General features: G+C 46.2%; 1 protein-coding gene across 6 annotated transcripts in view; it reads right to left on the bottom strand.

The window, feature by feature from the left end:
* The window catches only part of LINGO3 (leucine rich repeat and Ig domain containing 3), a 1,135,152-nt gene that overhangs the window by 102,100 nt on the left and 1,008,284 nt on the right, over positions 1-24,768 (bottom strand). For all 6 annotated transcript variants that reach the window (XM_078669069.1, XM_078669072.1, XM_078669068.1 and 3 more), the window contains one exon: positions 2,846-2,933. The gene's annotated coding sequence lies outside the window, so the exon portion shown is untranslated. The remainder of the gene's footprint in view (positions 1-2,845; positions 2,934-24,768) is intronic.

Raw genomic sequence — 24,768 nt, 5'->3', positions numbered from 1 at the left:
GCGCCATCCAAAGTGGTGAAAACCCTTCTTTCCTGGGTTGAACTGAACTCCATTTTCACACAAAGATCTGGAGTGTAATCTTTTATTTTGCATTAGATTTAAATCTGATTCTAGGACTCAGTCCACCTTCAGACTGAAGTCTGGAGTCTAGTTGTATCCCCCTCCATCCTTCCTCAAACTCCTTTATACGATAGTGCTCTGAGGCATTTTAAAGGAGGGGTTGGCACTGCTTAATTTGTAAAAAAAAAAGAAGTGCTGGGGCTCTCGTCAGGAGGCAGCTTGCACCAGCCCATTTCTCCTGTTAGTGCAGCCTAAAATACAATAAACTACTAGCCATGAAAGTTGGGAGAGGATGTGGTGTAATGGCCAGAGTTGCTGACTTCAGAGCTGGGGAACCAGGTTCGAGTCTCTGCATAGGCTCAACATCCTGTCATTCGGGACATATCACTTCATCTCCCCGTGCCTACCATAAATGTAGGTGTCCTTAACTGGTGCTCATGAAAAGCATCAGTGTTGATGATTAACCCCTTGGCTGCGGAGGTAATTCCACCGCAGCGCTAGGCGGGCGGCCACGCGGCGCCGCCATGCTCGTGACGGAACGACTCCGTCACGAGCCTCGGGCGCGCTGTGCTTGTGACGGAGTGGTTCCGTCACGGCCCCGCCCGCTCAATAGAACGCGCCGCGCAGGCGCGAAATCAGCGCCGCGCAGTCGCGGCGGCCGGGCCATGACGGAACCACTCCGTCACCAGCACAGCGCGTCCGTGGCTGGTGACGGAGTGGTTCCGTCACCAGCATCGATGAGGTTAAGAGCTGGTGCTGAGCACCGGAACCAACAGGCTCAAATTAAGCAGTGTGCTTCATAGAAAATACACACATCAAAGTCAGGCCTGGCTATGACCATGATGACAATCTCGCTTTAGCAGTAAAGCTCTGATTACGAGTTCAGGGTTAAATTCCGATCCCACAGGGATTGAAATTCCAAGTTGTGGATATTTATAACATCCTTGTAGCCCCCTCCAAAGCTCCCCTCCCACGAGGTGGCTGAAAAAGGGTGAGATATTTACCGCACCATGAAAATACCATTCTTTCTTGTTGAGTGTAAATGTTTTTTTTACCAAGGTACAGTTATTACATAGTATACCAAGTTTTTCATCTGAATTTATCTGTGGAAAACAGCAGTGGTGTGATACTTATTGCAAAACGCATAATTGTAATCCCTCGAGAAACTACTGTTTGCACTGATTGAAAATATGCTCCAAAGCGGAATCAGGGGCCAATGATTCCAGGGGCCAAACCTCAGGGTTTTGGACTCACACAGAGGGCTGGACCACAGTCCCACAATTTGGAGGAACTCATTCTCACACGCAGGACTGGACCCGAGTATCACAGTTCTCCAGCCTCATATGTTAGGTCAGGCTTCAGTGTCACAGATAGTACCTGGCGCCTGAATCACGCATAAGACCGGACGTCAGTCTCAAACATAGGACTAGACATTACGGTCATATGGAGACAGTCCTCCAGTCTCACGTATTGGAGCCGGATTCAGCATCACCCATAGTACTGGGCTCCAGTCTCACACAGTACTGGACTCCAGCCTTAAAAGTAAGACACGTCTTGGATCCCAAAGGTAGGACTTAACCCCATCGCATAGCTCATTCGTACTCGTGCACTCAGGTTATATTGAGCTGTTATGTTTGTACTAGTTGATTCAATGCCCATTAGATTCCCCATGTTAGACTAATGTTCTGAATTGTTACCTTTGCCTCGAATTGTAAATCGCTCTGATATCCTTCGGGATCAAGTTTGCGCTATATAAAACTTTATAAATAAATAAATAAATAAACATCACACATCAATAGGGCGAGCAGATGACTCCATGCCACCGCGACACAACTTTATCAGTTCTAGTTTTTGATTTAACATATTAGTGCATTCTTGGTTCATTTTAATTGAGCCATTTGCACAGACTCACCTGATAACAATGACATGTAAAAGCAAAGTCCAGGAATGAAAAAGTGGTGTCCCACAGAAGTGGAGTCATCTGGACACAAGACACATAGACAGTTCTTCAAGCTCGGATAGGGCCGGATTACCGTACCATGCATAGCAGTGGACTCTGGTCTGACGTATTGCAGCGGGCTTGACCATGACGCGCTGCAATGGGCTCCTGTCTCACTGATAGGGCTGGACTTTTAATCTCACACATATGGGGCTGGACTCCAAACTTACACATATTCTTGGGCTCCAGCCCAGTCTCACATACACGCAGGGCCACTGGAATTATGCGATTGTGTTGCTGCAGCGTTTTACGCATAATTCTAGTTTTGCCGCATTTGCCACAATTTAACAAAAAAAAACTTTTTAGCTCAAAGGGTTCAAAAGGTACTAAAAATGCAGCAACACGTGTTGCTGCACTGTTGAAGACCATTTGCAAAGGCTGACTGGTCACCTTTCTGTTCTTTATTGCTATAGATGGGTGTTATACGGCTACTAATGAGTTGCAGCCGATGCCCAGACAGTGTTAACAAGTGAAAAAAGAAGTAATACTATCACAAGATGTGTTGCAATACACCCCATAATTTGCCTTTTCTTGCTGCATAATGTACTCAGCCGTGCCGCATAATGTGGGCCTTCCCTGCTGCATAATTCCTGTGGCCCTGCATATATTGGCGCAACCTCAGCATCACACGTGGCCAGTTCCCCAGTCGAACCAGTTGAATTTCATGCCTAGAACTGCGTCCATTGACAGTAGAGGTCTATTCGGAAGAAACTGGGTGAAACATGGTGGGCGACCCACAGCATTTTATAAATCCTACACAGCCCACTAACCTCGCTTGTTTCTTACCGTCATGCGGCTAGCTTTGGTCGCAGTGGGAGGGCTTGGGTTGAACCAACTCAATGCTGGGGCCTTTGCTCACCTACCCGTCGACTCCCTGGAAAAGAAGAAGAGAAGGGGTGTCAAGATAGTCTGCGACTCCTTAACGTTAACTAAGAAACCTATTCAGAGTCGCACGTTGATGACGTCACTGTACCACAGACCTTAAAGCAGTGGAAGAATGCATTGGACAGGCTGCCAATTTACCACAATTATTTCTCTCACATGAATTAAATAATGAAAAAACTCCTTTAGAAAACTCTCAAAGACAGTTCATACCCCCAAACAATACACAGGAAGCGGGGGACAATATGGGGGTCTACCTGATTAGTTGGTGCAGTTGTGATAGCGGTCAGTCTACTCAAATGCACAGGACATTGTTTTCTAGGAGTTGAGGTTCTTCCTGCACATATAGGTCCCCACTATTGTTCCTTGAGCCCCGTTGTCGTGCTATGGTCACTTATAGGATTTTTGATCACTCACCAGGCAAAAGTGGCCACAGCATCTTTGAAATATGTGCTACCTCAAGGATGCCTATCTGCAGTAAGTATTTTAAGTAGTAAGTTGTACAAAATTGACACTAGATGATCCTGGGGGAAGGTTGATTTTTTTATTCAAAACATCTTGAGCCGCTGAACTGCATCGTAAATGATCTAGGAGTGTATGCACAATCTATTATATTCGAAATATCGACCTATGAAAATATTGCATCCACAGTATCGACTACGACTATATCGTCATGGCCCAAAAAGTGTAGATAAATGTAGGTTTACTATTCTTAACTCCACATCTACTTATCTTGATGTTATAGTGGTAGTCCATATAGAATTCAATATTTTTGCAGGTTGACATTTTGACCACTATATAGTGGTATAACACCCCACCACCATGCCTGCTTTCTTTACTCGTTTCCAGTTAGGCCGGACCATTAAGAGTGGTTTGAGGACCAATCAAATGCAACAAAGAAAATGTATAATATCCAGTCTAATAACAGATCCTCCAGAGAAGGGTCCGCTTGTTTGCAAAAAACAGGCCTCCAACTGAATATTGTTCCGCTTGTTACAGCCAGGAAGCAAGGACTGTGGAGACTCTTCGGCATGCCGGCGCGTCAAGACTGAGTTGCCTATGGATGATTCCAAAGTGAGGTGGCATGGTGTCCAAAATAACAACGGACAGATTTGCAACACGAGTAATTACCACAGGTTCAGATTAATTCAAGCATTGCACCTCTTACTTTTTTGTACACCTCTGTTGCCAGGGGGAGGGTCCAGTTGATTGGCGATCCACCCCCATTATAGGACTGCATTTTTACACAGGGTAGCCTGATGCTGTCTCTAACTGGAGGCTGGAAAGGGAGATTGCATCAAAACCTGGTTGAGGATTAATTTGTCAGGGCTGGTTTGAGTTCCCAGTCCGGCCCTGAGTGGAATGTTTAATTCCACCTGTGGAATTGGTGCAATTTGGCGAATGTGCATTTCTCCTGTAGCACGGAATTCTAGCCAATTCCCGTCAATCGCCACAAGACGGAATTTTTCCAGCGAGGCATCAGAAATGCGAGCGCGCATGAAATTTGACGTCCCCTAGAGTCATTTTCTAATGCAAGCGGTTGCAGTCAGAGGACTGCTTCTCGAGTAGATTTGCTGCCACCTGAGTAGATTTTCTACTTAAGTAACAGGAAAATCAACTTGAATGGGCGCACGCTCTTGTGCAATACATGGTGCCGTTTGCTCAGATTTTTCAGCATTGCTCGCCCTTCTGGCTCTAAATTGCAGTGCGAGCAGTGCGTACTGCATATTGTTTACACTAGGACTGGGCGGTAAAATTTGTTCCGTTCGCGGAATTTGTGATATTTTGACATTTTTGCATTCCACGGAGAGCGTGAAAATGTCAAAACTTTCGCAATCTGCTGCGAAACGGAAGTTTTTTCTTGTTCGCGCTTTAAAAATGCATTCTCGCGCACGGGGTAGCGACTTACCTGGTCCCTGCGTTCGCCGACGAGTTTTCCTATCCGTTCGCGTGTGCCACGAGATGTTGGATTGTTGGTAACTGGTCGCGCTAACCCGCGCAAGTTTGCGATCGCGAACACGTCATTCCACCCGGAACAGGAAATAAGCATCGCGACCAAGTTGGCCACGCCCATTAGTGACCGCATGGGCAAGTTAGAGGTACATTTCCCCGCGAGCACGCAAAAACAATCACGGGCGGGAAAAGCAATCTCGGCATCTTCGCGAAAGTTCTGCATGCTCGTGGAGAATTTGCGCAATTTCGCGATAGCTTGCGAAAGTCAATTTCGCAAATTACGCCCACCCCTAGTTTACACCCGCTCTCAGAACTCCGTGGAATCTCTCAGAATTTTATATGACTCTACGTAATTCCACAGATTGAAACTCCACGAGTTCCACCCCCCCATTTGGAGAACAAGGTAACTTTGGGCGCCGCATGCACATGTTCACAAGGAGTGGGTACTAAGTGGATTGTTAGGCAGACAGGAAAGTGTGGCGGACGGTGGATTCTAAAAGTGATGGGGCACTGAACGAGTGAGCAAGCATGTCTGAAATGAAGGAGGGTGTTCTTTTTGCAAGCCGCCCATTAAATTCTGTGTCTCAGTTTAAAATAAATCAAATGAAGCTGCCCCAAAGCATCATGTCATTGCTGTCTTTAATTTTTTTTTTTTTTAACAAAGTCAGCTTTAGGTGACATGAAAATCAACAGAGCAGCTATTCAAACCCGCGTTTCAGGAAATCGATACCAACATATATAGCCCATGACACCAGTAGTTGTCTTTTATATTTCGATTATTGCAGAAAAAAAAGTAAAGTTCCACTCACCAAGCATCTGGGAACTGCCAAAAGCTTTTAAATCATGCAGTGATGGAGGGAGTCCTGTGCCCAGCTGCCACGCTAATGTTGACCCCACGCCACCCCCCTGGCACTGCCAGGGGCAGTCAGAGGGAGGGGGATGAGGGGCTATGAAGCCTCTGCTGTTCCAAAGTCCTGCATTTCAGCTGGACATGGTCAGTACAAAAGTTAGGATTCCAAGCATGAGAAAGGAGCATGGAACGCAGCGCTTCTGTAGCTTCCCGGTGCAGGCAGCACATGCCCTCCACCCCTTGACGCCAGCCTTCCAGGGCCAGAACCAGCTGCCAGATTCCTCCCCCCACACAACCCTCAGCACCACCCACTCCCACAGTCAGGCTGTAAGCCAGCCCTGACCCGGCCACTCACTTGCATGCAGCCCTGCTGACTCCACCCTGGGCCACGACAACAGTGCCCCCTGGCAAACCTATGCAGAGCTGCTGCAGAAGTCCATGCCCACCGGCCCTGACGTCATTGGTCTGGCTCGGAGCTTGAGGGCAAGTGAAACCTCAGCACATGTGCAGAAGTTCCCACTGCACCCCTCCTGCATCCCTCTAAACCTAAAGCCTCAGCCGATTCACTGTGAGCAATCTGCCACCCCTAGCCTTGATCTGCTGGTCCTTCTTCTCCATTAAAGTGGTGACCACAGCCCCAACCCTCCTTAACACCAGCCGCCATGGTAGAGAGGGATTGTGGATAGAGAGGAGGGAAGGTTGCTGGACTTATGATACGTTGCTAGGCAGTTTGATTTTGCATAGGCATGAAGGTTGGGGATGGATTTTAGATAGGTAGTTAGGCAGTATAGGGTTGGATTTTGGATAGGAAGTCAGGGGGAATTATTATAATTGTTTATTAATTAAATTTGTTAGGCACACAAATCATCCCTGCAGGCATCTCTAGGCACCGTTACAGTGTGGGAACAAAGAGGAGTTAGACTATTGAGAAAAAAGCCAGGTTTTCAAACGTTTTTAGAATGTGGTGAAGTCCGCACATGCTCGGATAGATAAAGGTAACCTATTCCAATGGTAAGGAGCCAAGAATGAGAAAGCGCCGCCTTCGAGCCTCGTTGTTCTGATGCGTTTTGGGCATAGGAGCAATAAATCACTCGATCTGAGCTGCCTTGCCGGGATATATGGTTGTTGTTGGACTTGGCCCTTCTGGCAGGTTCACCCCTGAACTTTTTGCTTTTATTGGTGACCTGGTGATGGTGATTGCTGGTCTTTGCGCACTTTGACACTGTGGCGCAGTGTAAAGTGCGTGCGCTCCCTGAGTGCATGTGTGAGATAGGCCTGCCCTCCCATAGGAATGCATGGGGAATGTCTGTGTCCCTGGTAGTTCCTGATGCGTGGGGTGTACAGGCTCGGGGTTGGTATGTGCGAACTCGTGAGATTGAATGCTGCGTAATGATGTATGCGGCATGTATGTGTCTATTGGGGAAGTGCCACTTCTAGACATTGGTGTGTGTGTGTGCAGTGAGGGTGCTAGAGTGTGATTGGCTGGAGCTGGCTGGCAAGCCTGGCTCCAGGAAGTCTGGATGGGTCTGCCCAGTGGTGAGTGGAGAGATTAGCATGAGTGATGTGAGGGAGGGCTGCACCTGGTTCCTGAATGGGGCTGGGCTTTCCCCTCACAATGCTGGCTCCGCCCCCTGTAGTGCGTCTAACGACCCTAGCCTCCCTAGTGAATGAAAGGGGTGGTTGAGCCATCAAGGGTGCTCCAAAACCAGCTGCGACTGGTTTTCCCCCTCACCCTGTGCCAGAACAAAGGATTTAGTGGTATAAGAAGGGGCTGTGTCCCCTAACAAAATGTTCTGTTCCAGGATCCTGCCTGAGGGGGCTGCTGCTGTGGCTGGGGCCAGGAGGACCGCCACTTGGATTGTCTCCCTGCCTGGAGACCCAGTGAGCTGGCTCTGGGCCCAGCCTTGCCCCCCTGCCTGCCTCCAGACCTTGCTGGAGCTCTATATTGCCTCTAAGCGCCTAGGAGCGCTGTAGATTGCCTTTAGCGCTGGAAGGCGCGTTATTGAACTTCTAGCGCTTGGGAGCGCTTTGTGTGCTTTGGCCGGTGCCCACCCGGCATCTTTTCATCCCGTGTGGTGACCGAGCAGCGCGGGTGCCACCCCGCTCATTTGCCGCGGATCTCCATTGGGAGCGAGTGCCACCTCGCTTTATATTTAAATTATAGAGGGAGCCTACCCCTCGTGTATCTCCCCGCCTCACCACCGCAGCCCGGGACAACCGAGCATCGCCGCCGGCCCGCGACCAGGAAGTCAGGCAGGCCGGGGCGGGACAACCGGAACCGGAAATCGGAGGGCGGGCGCCTACCCCGCCTCCCACGAAAGAGTCACGGCTGTTTTGGGCACCGGGGCAGGCAGGAGCCTACTCTGCGCCCCGGTGCACTCGCCCAGGAAAGGGAGAAGAAGCAGAGCCGCCGCCAGACCCGGTGAGTGGGGCAGAGGAGAAGGGAGGGGCGCCGGGACACATTGTCGGTGTCCGACCCCCCCCCCCCAGTAGCGCGATCTCGCGCTCGTTGTTATTGTGAAGCCACGAGGGCTTCAAGGGGCCTTTGCGGCATCTCGAGTCCCCCAGAGGGGGGGACTCCCAACAAAGGAGCCCCACGTGTTCGCGGGTCCCCCGTGAGGGACCCCACCGCCCCAGAGAGCCGCACCTTTGTTATTGAGAGCCCGAGAGGCTCAGGGGCATATCTTGTGTTCGAGCCCCCCGAGCGGGGCTCCCACGTTGCTCAGGGGCATTACTTTTCGAGTCCACGAAGGACTCCCACGACCGGCCCTATTTGTTTTCAAGCCCACGAGGGGCTCTGGGGGCATTTGTTGCAGTTGCGAGTCCCCCGGGAGGGACTCCTACAGTACCGGGGCCGCTCCCACCTTGCCCACAGTGTGTTGAGAGCGCAGAGAGGCTCTTGAGGGCATTTTGTTGTGCAGAGCCCAGAGGCTCACAGCCCGCAATTGTTTGCGAAGAGCCCAGCGAGGCTCAAAGGGGCCAGTCATTTGTGTAGAGCCCTGAGAGGCTCAGGGGGACATTTTATTTCTCCAGCGTTGGCCCCACCATTGTCTCCAGCTGCCCAGCACTTCGTGGGCAGCTGCCACGTTTAGGCCCCTGACACTGGGACACAGGGCGTCCTAGCCCTAGGGAGGCCAGTTGGCCTAGGAACAGTCACAGGTGGTGACTAATGTGAGTTTTGCGCAACTTGTGATATACTTGCTAAGGTGATTTCTGCGCAATTGTTATTTCTTACACCTCTGAATGTTTTTAGGCATCATGTGTTTTCCTTCCTTACACCGCTGAATGTATGTTCTGCATCATGTGTTATGTGCTTATACCCCTACAGGTATTGTGATACTTAGGTGGTTGTTCTCCTAGTACAGGTGGTGCTAGTGAGGTCCTGGTTACCAGTAGTTACTGGTTGTCTGCTAAAGTGATTTTACATTCTATGTTCTATATACTAAGTGCTAGTTCTAAAAGTGCTGATCCCTGACAGTGGTCCATGTGGCCCTGTCTTGTACATATCCCCTGTAAATTCTGCCTGTGCCTGTTGGCACATTGTAACGTGTGTGTTTTTATCTAATGTGTTTTGGTGTAATACAAAGGCTATTTTTATATATATGTATAAACAAAAGAAGAGAGGTTAAATGTGTCTCAACAGCCACATAGAAGGAGCTATGTAAAGAAGGAGTTTAAACACCCAATTAGGGTGAATAAGAAGGCCCTCACACACCGACCTAGTCGGTGTCATGCTTCATCATTGGGCCCCACCGCAGAGGCCGAGTGCCTCTTTGGTGTGCTACGACGCCAGAAGACTGCGGAGCTGGTTGTGTGAATAGGCGTGCAGTGAGGAATATAAATAAAAGTGTCTAAAGAGTATCTAAAAAAAAAAGTTTTATTAGTGGATCCCTATGACACGGTTAAAAGGTCCCTATGTGTCTGAATTTACAGCCAAAGGTAATGGTTTGGTTTAATTCAGAAATTACGTTAAATCAGTCAACATGTTTCAGCCTTTAGATTGGTGTGAATTTACCTAGGCATTCGTCAGGACTAGTGTGAACCCCGGCGGTATGGACTCTCTAATCGTCCACCCTAACCTGGGGACGTGAAAGTGAAAAGGTAAAAATAGTGGAAAAGTGCAAAAGAAAAAGAAGGAAGAGCTACTAGCTCATTCCAAAAAGCTCCTGAATTAGGAGTGTTTCTGCACTTTTGTTTATGGCGCTAGCTGCACCATGGGTCTCGGGAGGGGGGTAGGAGCGTACCTGGCACACCGCCGTCAACGCTCGCCACCCGCTTAGGCACCTAGCTTCTCCTCTGAACCGTGCCTAGGTAAATTCACACCAATCTAAAGGCTGAAACACACTTTTAAACTTATAATTCAAACAAAAAAACACTACTTGATGTGTTGGTAGCCTTCTATGGTCTCCTGGGCCTATACTTGTAACATGTGCATGTCAGAATATTGTGTACAGAAATATCACATGACATAAATTGTATTGTATTGTAATTGCATTTTTATAGCGCTTACTACCCCTGACGATGCGTTGAAGCGCTTTTTCAGTGAGTAGCACGCTACTCCGGGGCCCATAGAGGATTAGTGTTGAATTAGTATAGTGAAGCATGCAAGTAATTTTAAGTGGTGGATAGGTTAGTCAGTTACTTGGATTCAGGAGGATAGCAGAAGGATAGAAGAGGAAAAAAGGTGTGTATTTATGGAGCGCTTGTTACCCCTGATGGGGTGCTGAACGCTGGTTTTTTTTTTTTTTAATATGACATCCACAATACAAAAAGGCCATCCTAATTTGTGTGAGTTTTCTATTACTATCCCCAGTGTTTTTTTTTTGTAGTCCATACTTAGGAAACAATATTTATGTCACAAGATATTCGGACAAAGATATTTTTAGTACCATACCAGAAAATCAGATGCATTGCGTCACACTCCGAGCATTGGGGCTGCACAAAATCACAAAGCACAATGTATAGATTAGCAAATTGTGACGCAGATGAAGATTTATTTTTGAAGGATTATATAAGGGAGCCCTATGTAACAGTGGGAATCTGCTTGAAAGTTATGACTGCCGGTCACACCAGCTGCTCAAATGCTGTAACAGCGGCAGTCCCAAGGAGGAACTACTTTAAGCCCTATCACCTAAGCCATAATGTACAATTAATGGTGCAATGGCCAGGTGCCTCCTGCAAATAGCAGAGGGGCGCCATTAGTCACTCCACGGTCAGCATCCATGGTGCGGAATCCTTCATTTGTTTTTTACGAAAGGGGCCATGACGTCATCGGGAGGCGCCCGGGTCGGGAGCATTTAAGGCATTGTAGTATCTCCAATTCCAATATGAACAGACATAAGCATAGGCAAGTAGGCATAGGCAAGACATAGGCAAGTATTGTGCTCAAACCATAAAGTAGGAAGCAAATGCACACAGTTTGCATTTTAATCCAGAGTTAGTCTTTCCAAAATCGCTCTAACCCAGAGGTTTTATACAGCTCTTAGCAGGAGGCAGATTAACGTACTCCAATATCTTCCCATAATGTGTGTACTAACTTGCAGAACGCGGCTATTAGCCATGAGTTTTTACCTGTCCACTTGTGCCAGCAGCGCTGAACTGGAGGTGGCTCCCAGGCGCTATAAATCTTTATCAAGGGCAGTTGTGTGTAAAATCAGGCTGTTTACTTTTACGTTAATCGCTGCAGGATGTTTGTTTTCCTTATTCAGTATCACTTTCGAGTCTCATTCCAGGCACACTGACCTCCTACAGCCCGGCAGTCCCGTCTACCTACTTGCTTATCTTGTATTTCCCCCGTAGGCCCCATCCTCTTCCCCAGAAAGGCTCTGCCTGAACTGCTAATAAATATGCTACACCTTGCACTTTTCCAGCCTCTGGAACTCCAGCTTTTAAACTGCAAGAAAAAAGGTGCCTCTGATTAGAAATCCCTGTCTGCAGCATGATGCCCTCCACCCCCTGGTATTACCATTATTATTGTGTATCAGTCCATATTAGTTTCCAAACTGTGTGCTTGGTGCACATCTTTTCGCGGCGCCCCTGGCTACTTTCAATGGCGCACTGGGGTGCCCTACAGCCTCCTCCCCGAGCCGGCCCACCCCACTCCCCCCTCGTGTATGTGAGCTGGCTGAAACAGCTTGGACACACACAAAGCCACACCAGAGTACTTCACAGGTCTTTAGAAGACCTTTTACTTGTTAATGAGGCTTTGTTGTTTTTCACGCCTTGGTCCGAATTAGGCCTCCGCCGTGCGCACCCTCAATCAGCCCGACGCCCTTAAGGCAAACTGTCAATCTGCGACCCCCTTCCCAGGACTCCACGACCCCCCTGGGGGTCGCGCCCCACAGATTGAAGACCTCTGCCTTAGTAGCAACTTCCCCTCCGTCACACAGAGGGATGGGCAATACCCGCAGTTCCATACCAAAACATACACCAGGGCACCGCATAGCACTATGTATGTCCCTGCCGGGGTACCTGTCACCAGGCAAATCCCCCAACATTTTCACTTTAGGGATCCCGGGGTAAGGCAGAAAGGTCCAGGACCAGCAGAAGGTCAGCCCCTTTCCTGCTTGCCCAGTGCCCACACAAATCATCACTTCTCCACTGGGTCAGTTCAGTAAATCAGTCCAACCTTTTGGTTAGCCCCCTTTTTCTGCTGCTAGAAATTCAGCTGATTCTGTCGTCTTCGAGGAGTGCATGGGTGGGTGTGTGATCTGGTATACTGGCAACTGGTGAGTGGTGGAAAATAAAAGAGGCCAAACTTGCCTCTCGATGCCTGTAGTAATGGCATATTCCTTTAAGTAGAATGTTACATGTGTAATAGGAATGTTGGGTGCTGGGCAACAGTAACGGGTAGATCTGGTGTGATTCTTGATGTACCTTTACTGGAGCTGCATGTATTATCTTGCCTTTAGAATAAACTTCTACTTATACTTAACAACTACGCCCTCTGCTTCTGTTCATATTGGAATTGGAGATACTACAATTTTGGCGACATGGATGGTTTTTAAGAATAAAAGAAGAGAACCTATTAAGAAGTACAGAAGCGTCTAAGAAAACGGAGGTTTGATTTTTCAGCAAAGCCAGCGCTGATTTCGATTCCCAGACTTTGTCCAGGAAAGCCAGCTGTGATTTCGAATTTTACTGGGACAGCAAATTTCGTGTGGGGACCGGAGTGCGACGCTGATTTCAACGTCTTTCTGGGAAAGGAGTGTGTTTTACTCCTTTAACATGCCGCAATTTTCAACATAAAGAGGAAGTTGGTGTTGTCATTTTCCGAGGGATTACTGATTTATTCGCTGTGGGTTATGTGAATTTTTACCAAGCGATTACGTGGAGTAATTTCAAATCACAAACTTACCAACGTTTGGCAACGGAACACTCTCACGAGACAGTGCAGCGCGCTCATTATTCTTCTCTGGAGCGTTGGATTGTTCTTGTCGGCGGGGGTAGCTACGTGAATTCCTTCTTTGTGAACTTCTACACGTCATCGTGGAAGGAGCGTTGCATTGTGGGTAGCGTCATCACGTTTTCACGCTGCTGGTCACTTTCGGCGGCCATCTTCGTTGTGAATGTTCCCATAGTAACCTCGCAAAAAAAAAAAAAAAAAAAAAAAAAAAAGCCGGGAAGCATTTTCTTCGTTTCTTTTCATGGCCTTGATATCACAACTGTGAACCTTGCAAGAAACTGAACTTTGTTCGACAGTCGGGACTATTGAATTTAAAAAGGAAAAGACCTGGGAGAACCTGGTTTGGAGTAAAGCGACAGTGAAAGCATTTGGAGGAGAATCGTTTTACTTTGTTGCTGGTGACGCGCACACTGTGTGTCAGTGGTATTAACGTTCATGCCTGTAGTTTGCTGTGATTTTTTTTCACGAAGTGTATTTTGATTGTCAAATCATACATACAGTAGAGATTTCTTGGAGTATGCATGCAGCAGAGGTTTCATGATGTTTTGAAGGTTCTTGAGGGGTTGGTTATTTACTAATTCATCATTCACGGGGTGGTTATTTGAGTGTCTTAATTTCATGAGATGTTTTAATTTCTAGAGGTATTAGTTATTTACTAACTTTTCATTCACGAAGTGGTTATAGTTGCTGGTTCATCATTCACGTTATTTGAAATCTTTACTGACCCGTCATTCACGAAGTGGTTGTTTGAGTGTTTTTGTTTATCTTTCACATTTACATGGAGTTTGTTTTTTATTAACCCAATTTATTTTGCAGGTTTAACTTAAAAGACCCTTTGTAACCTGGTGCATCACAAACTCCCATTATTCTTGAGGTATTAATTTATTTACTGACTATTCATTCACGAAGTGGTGTTATTTACTAACTGATCTTTCACGAAGTGGTTATATTTGCTGGTTCAATTTAATCTTTTCTGAATTTTGTTTTGAAAAAGTGATGAATATCCAACATGAGGGTAATTCTTCTTCATCAAATTTGAACAATAATTTTGTTCAAGGAAATTTAGTACTTAAGGAAAAAGTTGTTATAAATACCTCTATTGACTCATCTTTTAATCCTTTTTGGGATATTTCCTTGGGGGGAATTACAGTACAATTAGTAGCAGATTCGAGTTCACCATTCACTGTAGTGCCACAAGAGATGTGGAAAAGTCATTTTGTGGACAAAATAGGAGGGTGGTTAGAATCCAATGATGTTACTGCCGAAAGTTTTACTGGAGGGAAAATTGATATGTTAGGGTTTAGAACCCTCATGTTTCGTTTTAAAGGAAAGCATGTTATGGGAAAATTATATGTTGCAAATAATGGTCCACCGGTATTAGGGTGGAAAGACCAAAAGTCACTGGGCTTCAGCTTCTGCACTGTTTCAGAGGTTGATGTCGAATTATTCAGAGGTTGTTGTCTTCCAAAGCAATATTCTGATAATGGGCAAGGATAAGATTCAGCAGAATGCCACTTTAAGGAAAGTTTTGTCCGTTCTCAGAGTCAAAAATTCTTGGGTGTTCAAAGCAACAAGTGTAAGCGTTCAGGGAAAATGTACCTTTCTTAAGACGAACAACTTATGCACTCATTTAGGACAGGAAATGTTTTTTATAAGATCACTAAACTTTACTTAGAATACTAGCTATATAAGATTCGGGTTCTGAGTCTGATGATAGTGATATTCAAATTAACTATGTTCGGAACATTGAGATTTGATTATTAATTATCAAATGTGAGTGACATGTTTATTGATGATTTAGATTTTTCTTTTCTCTGCATTTTGGAAAAGGGGGATGGTTGTGGGTGAGTTCACATATTCGGTTCCGTTCACTTAGGAAGATGCAGAATTTACCAAATCAATTTTATTCGGTTCCGTTCACTTAGGAAGATGCAGAATTTACCAAATCAATAATTGTGTAAATTGTTGGGTTCAGAGTGTTATGAATTCATTATAGTTTGTTAATGATTTTATGTTTTTTTTTGTATTTTGTTTTTTTTGTATTCTCTTTTTTGTTTCTTTTGTTAAGAAGGAGGATGTGTAGTAATGGCATATTCCTTTAAGTAGAATGTTATATGTGTAATAGGAATGTTGGGTGCTGGGCAACAGTAACGGGTAGATCTGGTGTGATTCTTGATGTACCTTTACTGGAGCTGCATGTATTATCTTGCCTTTAGAATAAACTTCTACTTATACTTAACAACTACGCCCTCTGCTTCTGTTCATATTGGAATTGGAGATACTACAATGCCTTAAATGCTCCCGACCCGGGCGCCTCCCGATGACGTCATGGCCCCTTTCGTAAAAAACAAATGAAGGATTCCGCACCATGGATGCTGACCGTGGAGTGACTAATGGCGCCCCTCTGCTATTTGCAGGAGGCACCTGGCCATTGCACCATTAATTGTACATTATGGCTTAGGTGATAGGGCTTAAAGTAGTTCCTCCTTGGGACTGCCGCTGTTACAGCATTTGAGCAGCTGGTGTGACCGGCAGTCATAACTTTCAAGCAGATTCCCACTGTTACATAGGGCTCCCTTATATAATCCTTCAAAAATAAATCTTCATCTGCGTCACAATTTGCTAATCTATACATTGTGCTTTGTGATTTTGTGCAGCCCCAATGCTCGGAGTGTGACGCAATGCATCTGATTTTCTGGTATGGTACTAAAAATATCTTTGTCCGAATATCTTGTGACATAAATATTGTTTCCTAAGTATGGACTACAAAAAAAAAACACTGGGGATAGTAATAGAAAACTCACACAAATTAGGATGGCCTTTTTGTATTGTGGATGTCATATTAAAAAAAAAAAAAAAACAGCGTTCAGCACCCCATCAGGGGTAACAAGCGCTCCATAAATACACACCTTTTTTCCTCTTCTATCCTTCTGCTATCCTCCTGAATCCAAGTAACTGACTAACCTATCCACCACTTAAAATTACTTGCATGCTTCACTATACTAATTCAACACTAATCCTCTATGGGCCCCGGAGTAGCGTGCTACTCACTGAAAAAGCGCTTCAACGCATCGTCAGGGGTAGTAAGCGCTATAAAAATGCAATTACAATACAATACAATTTATGTCATGTGATATTTCTGTACACAATATTCTGACATGCACATGTTACAAGTATAGGCCCAGGAGACCATAGAAGGCTACCAACACATCAAGTAGTGTTTTTTTGTTTGAATTATAAGTTTAAAAGTGTGTTGCTTTTACAGTATATTTAATTACAATTTTCCAGACAGGGAGATGAAGTGATTTGATAAGAATCACAGGATGTTGTGCAAATGCCAAGGCTTAGGGTAGAATCCAGGTCCCCAGGAGATAACCGAGCCACTCTAAGAACATGTCTTCCAATAGCTTAACTTGGCTGCCATTGGCTCTAGTGCAAGCAAGGACAGTGGATCTCTCATCCTTGGGCTTGAAATAAAAAACATAATTTATTAGGGTGCATCAGGCCCGTTAGACTCCAAGGCACCGGTGCCACTGCACCTGCTGCACAACAGATTGCCGCCCCCGAGAGAAGCCTCCACTTCTCGCCCTTAAATAAACCTCAGTCTGTAATTTAGCAAAACAATAGCACCCACGTTTAGTTCTCACGAATGCCAAGGTCTTTCTCCCCAGCAGCTGCGAGGGAGGCATAATTAAATAAAGAAGCACAGTTTCTATTGGTGCTAGACCCTTTGATTGACGTCTGTATACAAATCTTATAATGCATGTCCCAAATTATCCTGGAATGTTGAAATGACGACCACAGCCAGGGCTTGTGGGAGGGAAGACGTGTGCTTGAAAGAGGTACTTGGGGGTCTTCCCAGGACGTGACCTTGGTTGGTTTGTGGGGCTTAGAGACAGGGAAAGGGGAAGGTGATGAGAGGAAGGAATGTCTCCTGGGATGCTTTTGAGATGTGCTCACCAGCTGCACCATGCATGCTCCAATTGCATCTGACTGGGCATTTGCGTAGAGCGTCCATCATCGTAACCATTGGCCAACTCACGTGTGGCAACCGAAAGCGGCTCTCATCACACGGTCACCCAGTGGGGAGCTGACAGTAGCGGCTCCTGGTGGGAGTGCTACCGGGCGGTGATGTGGGTCGAGGGAGGGGCAGAGTGGGGGGTAGTAATGGGGGGTAGTAAACACCGGAATATGGATGAATGCAGGTAAGTTGACAATTAAATCAATAAAATCCCGTTGCGTGCGCTGCATCGCCAAATGCGATATCACCTGTGAGCACCAGGTGAGATGGAAACCTGTGCACAGTGGGTTTCCAGCTCTTCTTTGGAGGCTGTACAAAGCCGATATGTTATGGGTGTTTAAATGCGCCCAGGACACCTGTGCCAACCAATGAAGCTTTTGTGTTTTGTTTGTTGGGTAAGAGGGCCTAAGTATTTCTAATGCAGTGCTCCATACAAAGCTCCAACACCTCTTCACTTAATAAATATTTACAACGAGTCGCCAGGTCTGTGAGCATCAGTAAGTTTTCCTTTGTAAAAGAATAAGTGCCAGGGCTCAAAGTTTTGCTCAGAATCCTGTGGCTGGTGCTACTGAAGGTCAGAGTATCAAATACCTACTCTGCATAGTTGTGATTCCACCTCATGCCCTTTAACCCTCCACTAAACCCTCACCACCACTTTATCTCACTCTTTCAGGTTCTTTTTCATCTCTGCTTTTCCCCTTTGACACTGTTTTCCTATCTTTCTCTTACTCCTTTGTTCCTCCTTTTGTGCTTTTCTCTCTCTTGCTCTGGACCAAAGTCTGTTGAGGAAACACAAGTGCCCATCACTCTCTTATCAGGGTGGGAGACTCTCTTGGCACACGCAGACATCTTCACTTAGCTGTTCAAGAACATCCTGGCACTGAACTAATCTGGAGTTGCTAGAGGCAATCTGTTCCCAAAATCCAGGAGCATGGCTGCCAAGTCAGGCCAATGCCATGGGTAGCAGAAATGACCTCAAGCATCATCAGATGACATCACAGAGGTCACCCTTTTCCCATCCTTTGCCTCACACCTGCCTTATGTGCTGCTGGGAGCCAATCCAAACTTCAAGATGTGGAGATCTTTGGAAGGGGCTGATTCACAGAACTAATCTGAGATAAAATCCTAAACTTACAACTTTTGGCATTCACAGAAGGCATTTAGTAGTAGTAAAATTAGGACTCCTAACTTTACTACTACTAAATGCCTTCTGTGAATACCAAAAGTAGTAAGTTTAGGATTTTATCTCAAATTAGTTTTGTGAATCGGCCCCAGAGTAACTAGGGTTTGTGGAATCCACTTCACTTAGTTATCCTGTTGGTGCCCCAGATGCTTGAGATGATAGGTAACAAAAGCAGTGCCCGGGGGCAAGTGATGGGAAGTGGGGTCCACTGCAACCCCGACAACCCTTAATGGACATCCATTCCCCAGTGACTTCATAAACGTCACATTACCTTCTTAAACGAATCATCCAACAAAGCCTACATGGGAATGCAGTATCCTACAAGAGGTAAAAGTCAAGTCAATTTACAATACTGGGAGGTAACCTATCCTCTCAATCAAGGTTCTACAACTTACTCGCTTTTGAGAAATTTTTAACCCGTGTTCGACTTTTCCCAACTACGAGACATATAAGCCTTGAGGCAGTTACGCTCCAGTAACGAAACACGTGTTGGCTGCCTGTATCATTTCTTTGGGATTAAAGCACAGAAGAACTTTCAACAACAATTTTGTATCATGTACTGTTAAAGAGTATTGTACAGATAAGAATTGCATGAAACAAGACATTAAAACACCAAAAGAATGCCACATTTTTGATGTTCTCTTCTTATAGATAGATATTGGTATTGTCCACACGAGCAACTGGCAGTCGGGACTCTTTAACCCCTTCGGGGCTGATGACGAGCTGGGCTCGTCATGGCGTAGCCTCCTCGCACGCTCATGACGAGCCCAGCTCGTCATGAGCCCCACCCTCGGGGGAAGCGCCAGCGCTCCCTCCGAGTCTGCCTGATTTTTTTAGTTTCTGCGGGGATGGCAGGGGAAGACCTTCCCCTGCCTCCCCCCGCCCTCCCCGCCCACGTCATCAATGACGTCAGCGCGCGAGGCGCGCTGACGTCACCGGAGGCTTCCTTTGTGTACAGACGCGCAGGGAAGCCATTTGCTTCCTGCGCGTCGTTGGACAAAGAGGTTCGTTTTGCGGCTGGGGCGGGGGGGATTGTGATGCAACTTGCATCGAGGGAAAGGAAAGGCTTTTCCTTTCCCTCGGTGGCATTTTAGAGGTTTCCTGCTGCACGATCGTACGATCGTGCAGCAGGAATGTTAGGGATTTTTTTTTTTTTTTTGGTTTTGTGATCAGTTTCTTAGTTCGGGGAGCGGCCCCTTGGGGAAGGGTCGCTCCGCTTGTTGGGGGAACATTATCTATGAAGTCTTCTCTTGGCTGCAATGTTGTTGAAAGGCCGTTTTTTCTACAAAAATGCTGATGGGGGTCATTTATAAAGTAAAATGATAGTGCTCATTGTAATGAAGGATGCAAGTGCCTCTGTCCTTCATTACTTATACTGATGTGTGTTTCTGAAGTGGCTAAAAAACACACCTGTGCTGCCTAGGCAAAGCTCACTAGTGTTTTTGGCCTGATGAATGTTTTTTTTTGTGTGCTGCTTTTCAAACACATGCTTTGTCTCCAGTGACCATGTGTGTGTTACTATGCCATGTGCGAAGGGGTCCCTTGAGTGAGCTGTCCATCATAGTGGGAAGCTCACAAATGTTTTTGGGCTGTTGATTGTTACCTGAATTTGTGCTGCAACTCTAGCGCCATCTTTGTCTCCATTGACCATGTGTGCGTTACTATGCAACTGCACAAATGTGCGCAGGGGTCCCTTGAGTGAGCTGTCCATCATAGTGGGAAGCTCACAAATGTTTTTGTGTTGATGATTGTTTTCCTGAGTTTGTGCCGCAACTCAAGCGCCATCTCCAGTGTCCATGTGTGCGTTACTATGCAATTGCACAGATGTGCGCAGGGGTCCCTTGTGTGAGCTGTCCATCATAGTGCTTGGGGTATGCACGAAACATGTCGACGATAGGAGTTGATAGGTACATCTGGACACATTACGTTTAGGGCAGCCTATCTTTCCACCCCGTTTATTACCACCTAGAGGCAAGAATAAAGTTTATTGTAAACCTACTGGGCAGGTATTTCACACATCACATAGTCCACTCCTCAAATACACATGCACCACACATAGTCTAATAAAGTGCTCCTACGTAACTTTCGCAAGTCGCAGCACGCCCCAGCCCGTAGAGGACTGGGATGGCCCCAATGATGAAGCATGTCACCGTGGGGCAACCCTGGTGAGTGAGGGGACACCTAAAAGAGGAGCATTTCTCCCCTTTTTTGTACACAATACCATATTTTCACAATCGACCCCAGTGTGTGTTGGTTGTTATCTGAATAAACTAGCAAGGCTCTTAGGTATCTGGAAACAGAGACCATTTGTTCATCATAGTGGGAAGTTCACAAATGTTTTTGGGCTGATGATTGCTTTCCTGAGTTTGTGCTGCAACTCGAGCCCCATCTTTGTCTCCAGTGTCCATGTGTGCGTTACTATGCAATTGCACAGATGTGCGCAGGGGTCCCTTGTGTGAGCTGTGAATCATAGTGGGAAGGTCACAAATGTTTTTGGGCTGATGAATGTTTTCCTGAATTTGTGCTGCAACTCGAGCGCTTGCTTTGTCTCCAGTGTCCGTGTGTGTTACTATGCCATCGCACCAATGTGTGCACAGGTCCCTTGAGTGAGCTGTCCATCATAGTGGGTAAATTTAGGAAAGATGGTGCACTCCGCTAGTTGGTGGGCGTTGCCAATAGGGGATCTTCTGTGTGAGTTCACATGCCTCTTATGTGTATAAATGGTCAGAGACTGTTGAGAGCAGCAGATGGGGAGAAAGAAGCTCCTGGTCATAGGAACTGTTTTAGGATTGCGCTTGTGAAAATCAAGGATGCAAGTGCCTCTGTCCAGCATCGCAGTTAACCACAGTAATTCTGTTGTCCCCCTCCCCATGAGAATCCCTGATGATGTCAGCGCGCACAGCACGCGCCAACATCTTCAGCGATTCCCAGGCGGTCGGGAAGCCATTTGCTTCCTGTGCCTGGAGGTGTTAGGTTGGTTTTGAGATATTTGGGGGGGTTTGCAAAGAGGCATCAGGGGAGAGGTAAGTGATTTTCCTCTCTTCTGATGTCTCTTTGCAGGGCATTTCTGGCTCACGGTCGCGCACAGCATTGCGATTGTGCGGTGGAAATGCCCCCACTAGCACCAGGGATTTTATTTTAGATTGTAGGAAGTGACCCATTGTGCAAGGGTCGCTTTCAGGTGGGTCGGATTTTAAATTTAGATTTTCTGGCCTCCCCCCCCGGTGGGCAAATCAACCCGTACTTTTGTCCGTTTTGCCCTTTTTGATGGCCCATCTGTGTGGATGTGATTTTGGGGGTAAATTTGTGTATTGTTTATTCATTTGTTATGTTGTTTGTGAAATGTAGTATTAAATTATTTTTTTTCTTCTTTGTTTTTGATCCAGGCTTTTGCTGTTTGTATTGGTGTAGGTTGTGGTTCGGTTAATGCTGGTTTTGCAGCTTGTGTAGTTGCATGTGCTTGGTAAGTAAATGTTTTTTGTACTATTTTTCCTAGATAAATGTGTTGTTATGAAAAGTGAAGTTATTGCTGTTTGTGTGGCTTTGTGTTTCTTGATTGTTAACTTTTTTTTTTGTATTGCTGCTTGATGTGTACTTTGTCTAATCTATACTTTTTTTTTTCTTTCCAGTGGGATTTCCTTTCTTTTTGCTGTGTTTCAGCAGAGTAGGTGCTGGTGAGTCTTCTTATATTTGGTTAGATTTGAATTGTTTTTGAGTGTATTGATTTTTGTGTGAAGACTCTACCTTGTTTACTTCTTCCTTTGCACAGTGTAGGTTGTTGTTCACTTGTGTGTGTAGTCTTCTTGATTTGTAAGGATAATGGCTGCTCGCAGGATTACTGCTAAGCAGGTTGTTAGTTTGCTTTTTGAGTCTTCCTCTGACCATGGTCCAGACACTGACTCCGATTCGGAGCATGAGGTAGGTGCAGAAGATTCAGGCAGTGAGTTTTCTCTTCGCATGGTATCATCGGATGATGATTCTTCTTCTAGTGCTGATGAAGTGCCTGTGGTAGAGAGGGACATTGATGTGCCGGTAGAGAGGGAAGAGCCATGTGAGCGGCAGCCTAGGTCCTCAAGGTTTCCCTTTTTTTCTCGTCGGGAACAGGCAAGTGTGGTAAAGGCTGCGCCCAAAAGGTTTCACATTGCTGTGGTGCGCCAAAGGTTATCTGGTGCTGCTAGTCTTCCTGTTGTTGAGCAGCATGAGGCATCTGGTGCTGCTAGTCTTTCTGTTGTTGTTGAGCAGCAAGTGGCATCTGGGGATGCGAGTTCTTCTGTTGATGTTGAGATGCAAGAGGCAGCTGGGGATGTGAGTTCTTCTGTTGGTGAAGAGATGCAAAATGTATCTGGGGATGCTAGTATTCCTGTTGGTGTAGTGAGGCAAGAGGCATCTGGGGATGCTAGTGTTCCCGTTGATGTAGTGCAGCAAGAGGCATCTGGCCTGCAGGCTAGGGTGGCTTCTTCTCCTCATGTTAGTGATGACGTCTGGGTTGCCCCTGGCATGGTGCAGCCGGAATTGCCAGACTTCACTGGTGTTCCAGGGTGTAGAGTGGATACTGACAATTTTTTGCCAATTCAATATTTTCAGTTGTTTTTTGACGATGAGTTTTTGCAGGAGATTGTGGAGCAAACTAATTTGTATGCAGAGCAGTATTTGAGGGACCACAGTGCCAGCCTTAAGCCCCATTCCAGAGCTACCCATTGGTCTCCCACATATGTTGAAGAGATGAAGAAGTTTTTGGGATTAACTTTTTTGATGGGCTTGCTAAGGAAGCCATCAATGTCTTCTTATTGGTCCACTAGTCCCTTGATGGCAACATCTATATTTCCAGCAGTTATGACTCGTGATCGATATATGCTTCTTCTTCGCATGATGCATTTTGTTGATAATGATTTAGCGTTGCCACGCGATCACCCTGATTGTGACCGTCTTTTTAAGATTCGGCCTGTCCTTGATCACTTTGTTGATCGTTTTCCGGAGATGTTTGCACCTGGAAGAGAAATAGCTGTGGACGAGTCTTTGGTATTGTTCAAGGGCCGCTTGGTTTTTAGGCAATACATTCCTAGTAAGAGGGCACGCTATGGCATCAAACTGTATATGCTGTGTGACAGTGAGACTGGATATGTTTATAATTTCAGGGTGTACACCGGTAAGGATTCCAGCATTAACACTTCTGCTTGTCCGTCCACTTTTGGAGTGACTGAGAAAATTGTGTGGGAACTAGGTAGACGATTATTTAACAAAGGCCACCATTTATATGTAGATAACTTCTACACTAGTGTGCGTTTGTTCAAGGAGTTGGCCAAAGTGGGCACTGTTGCATGTGGCACGATGCGCAGTAACCGGAAAGGTTTTCCAATAGAACTTGTTTGCAAAAGGCTTGTGCGGGGACAGTCTACTGCATTGCGATGTGGGAAGCTTCTAGCTGTGAAGTTTTCAGACAGGAGAGATGTTTACATGCTGACTACTATCCATGACGAAAGCACTGAAGCTCTGCCAGTTCGGGGTGAGACTGCTGAAGTGCGTAAACCTGTGTGCATTTTAGACTATAATAGGCACATGGGTGGTGGTGACAGAGTAGATCAGAGGTTGGAACCTTATGCTGCTCTTCGAAAGGCTTACGTTTGGTACAAGAAGTTGGCTATCCATCTTTTCCACTTGGCATCCTTTAATGCTTTTGTTGTTTTCCAGAAATCTTGTCCTGAGTCAAAGATGCCTTTTGTTAAGTTTCAGGAGACTATAATAGGCAGCCTTGTACTAGTGGAACAGGCAAGTGTGCCAAGATTTGGAGTGGTGGAGGAAGTGGCTAGACTGAAAGATCGCCACTTTCCAGAATACATTCCTCCCACAACTGCAAAAGACAATCCCACTAAAAGATGTAGAGTCTGTTGGCGAAGAGAAGTGCGGAGGGAGTCTCGTATGCACTGTCCTGACTGTCCTTCAAATCCTGGATTGTGTGTGCCAGCTTGTTTTAAATCGTACCACACACAAAAGAAGTTTTGGGAGTTTCATTGAGCTTGTAAGTGTACTGTCTGGTCTGTTTTCTGTAATTTTTTTTGTTTGCTTTTAGGTTTGCATTAGTGCAAAGCATTTAGGTTTTGAATTTGTGTTAGCATATTTGTAGGTTTCTACATTTGATTTGTGGTATTTCTTTAAAAAATTCTAATTTCGATGGTGGTGTGTGCAGGATTGTGCTTGGATTGTTGGTGTGCGTGGACTGGCGCTTGGCTGGTGGTGTGCGTGGTCTGGTGCTTGGCTGGCATAGTGCATGGATTGGAGTTGTGCTGGGGGGGTGAGTGGATTTTTGCTTGGCTGGCGGAGTGCATGGTTAGGTGCTTGGCTGGTGGTGTGAGTGGATGGCGCTTGGCTGGTGGTGTGCGTGGTCTGGTGCTTGGCTGGCATAGTGCATGGATTGGAG

This window comes from Lissotriton helveticus, chromosome 12 (assembly GCF_964261635.1).
Source record: "Lissotriton helveticus chromosome 12, aLisHel1.1, whole genome shotgun sequence".
Classification (NCBI taxonomy): domain Eukaryota; kingdom Metazoa; phylum Chordata; class Amphibia; order Caudata; family Salamandridae; genus Lissotriton; species Lissotriton helveticus.
Note: the sequence above shows the minus strand (reverse complement) of the source record. Positions and strands in the feature narration are given on the sequence as shown.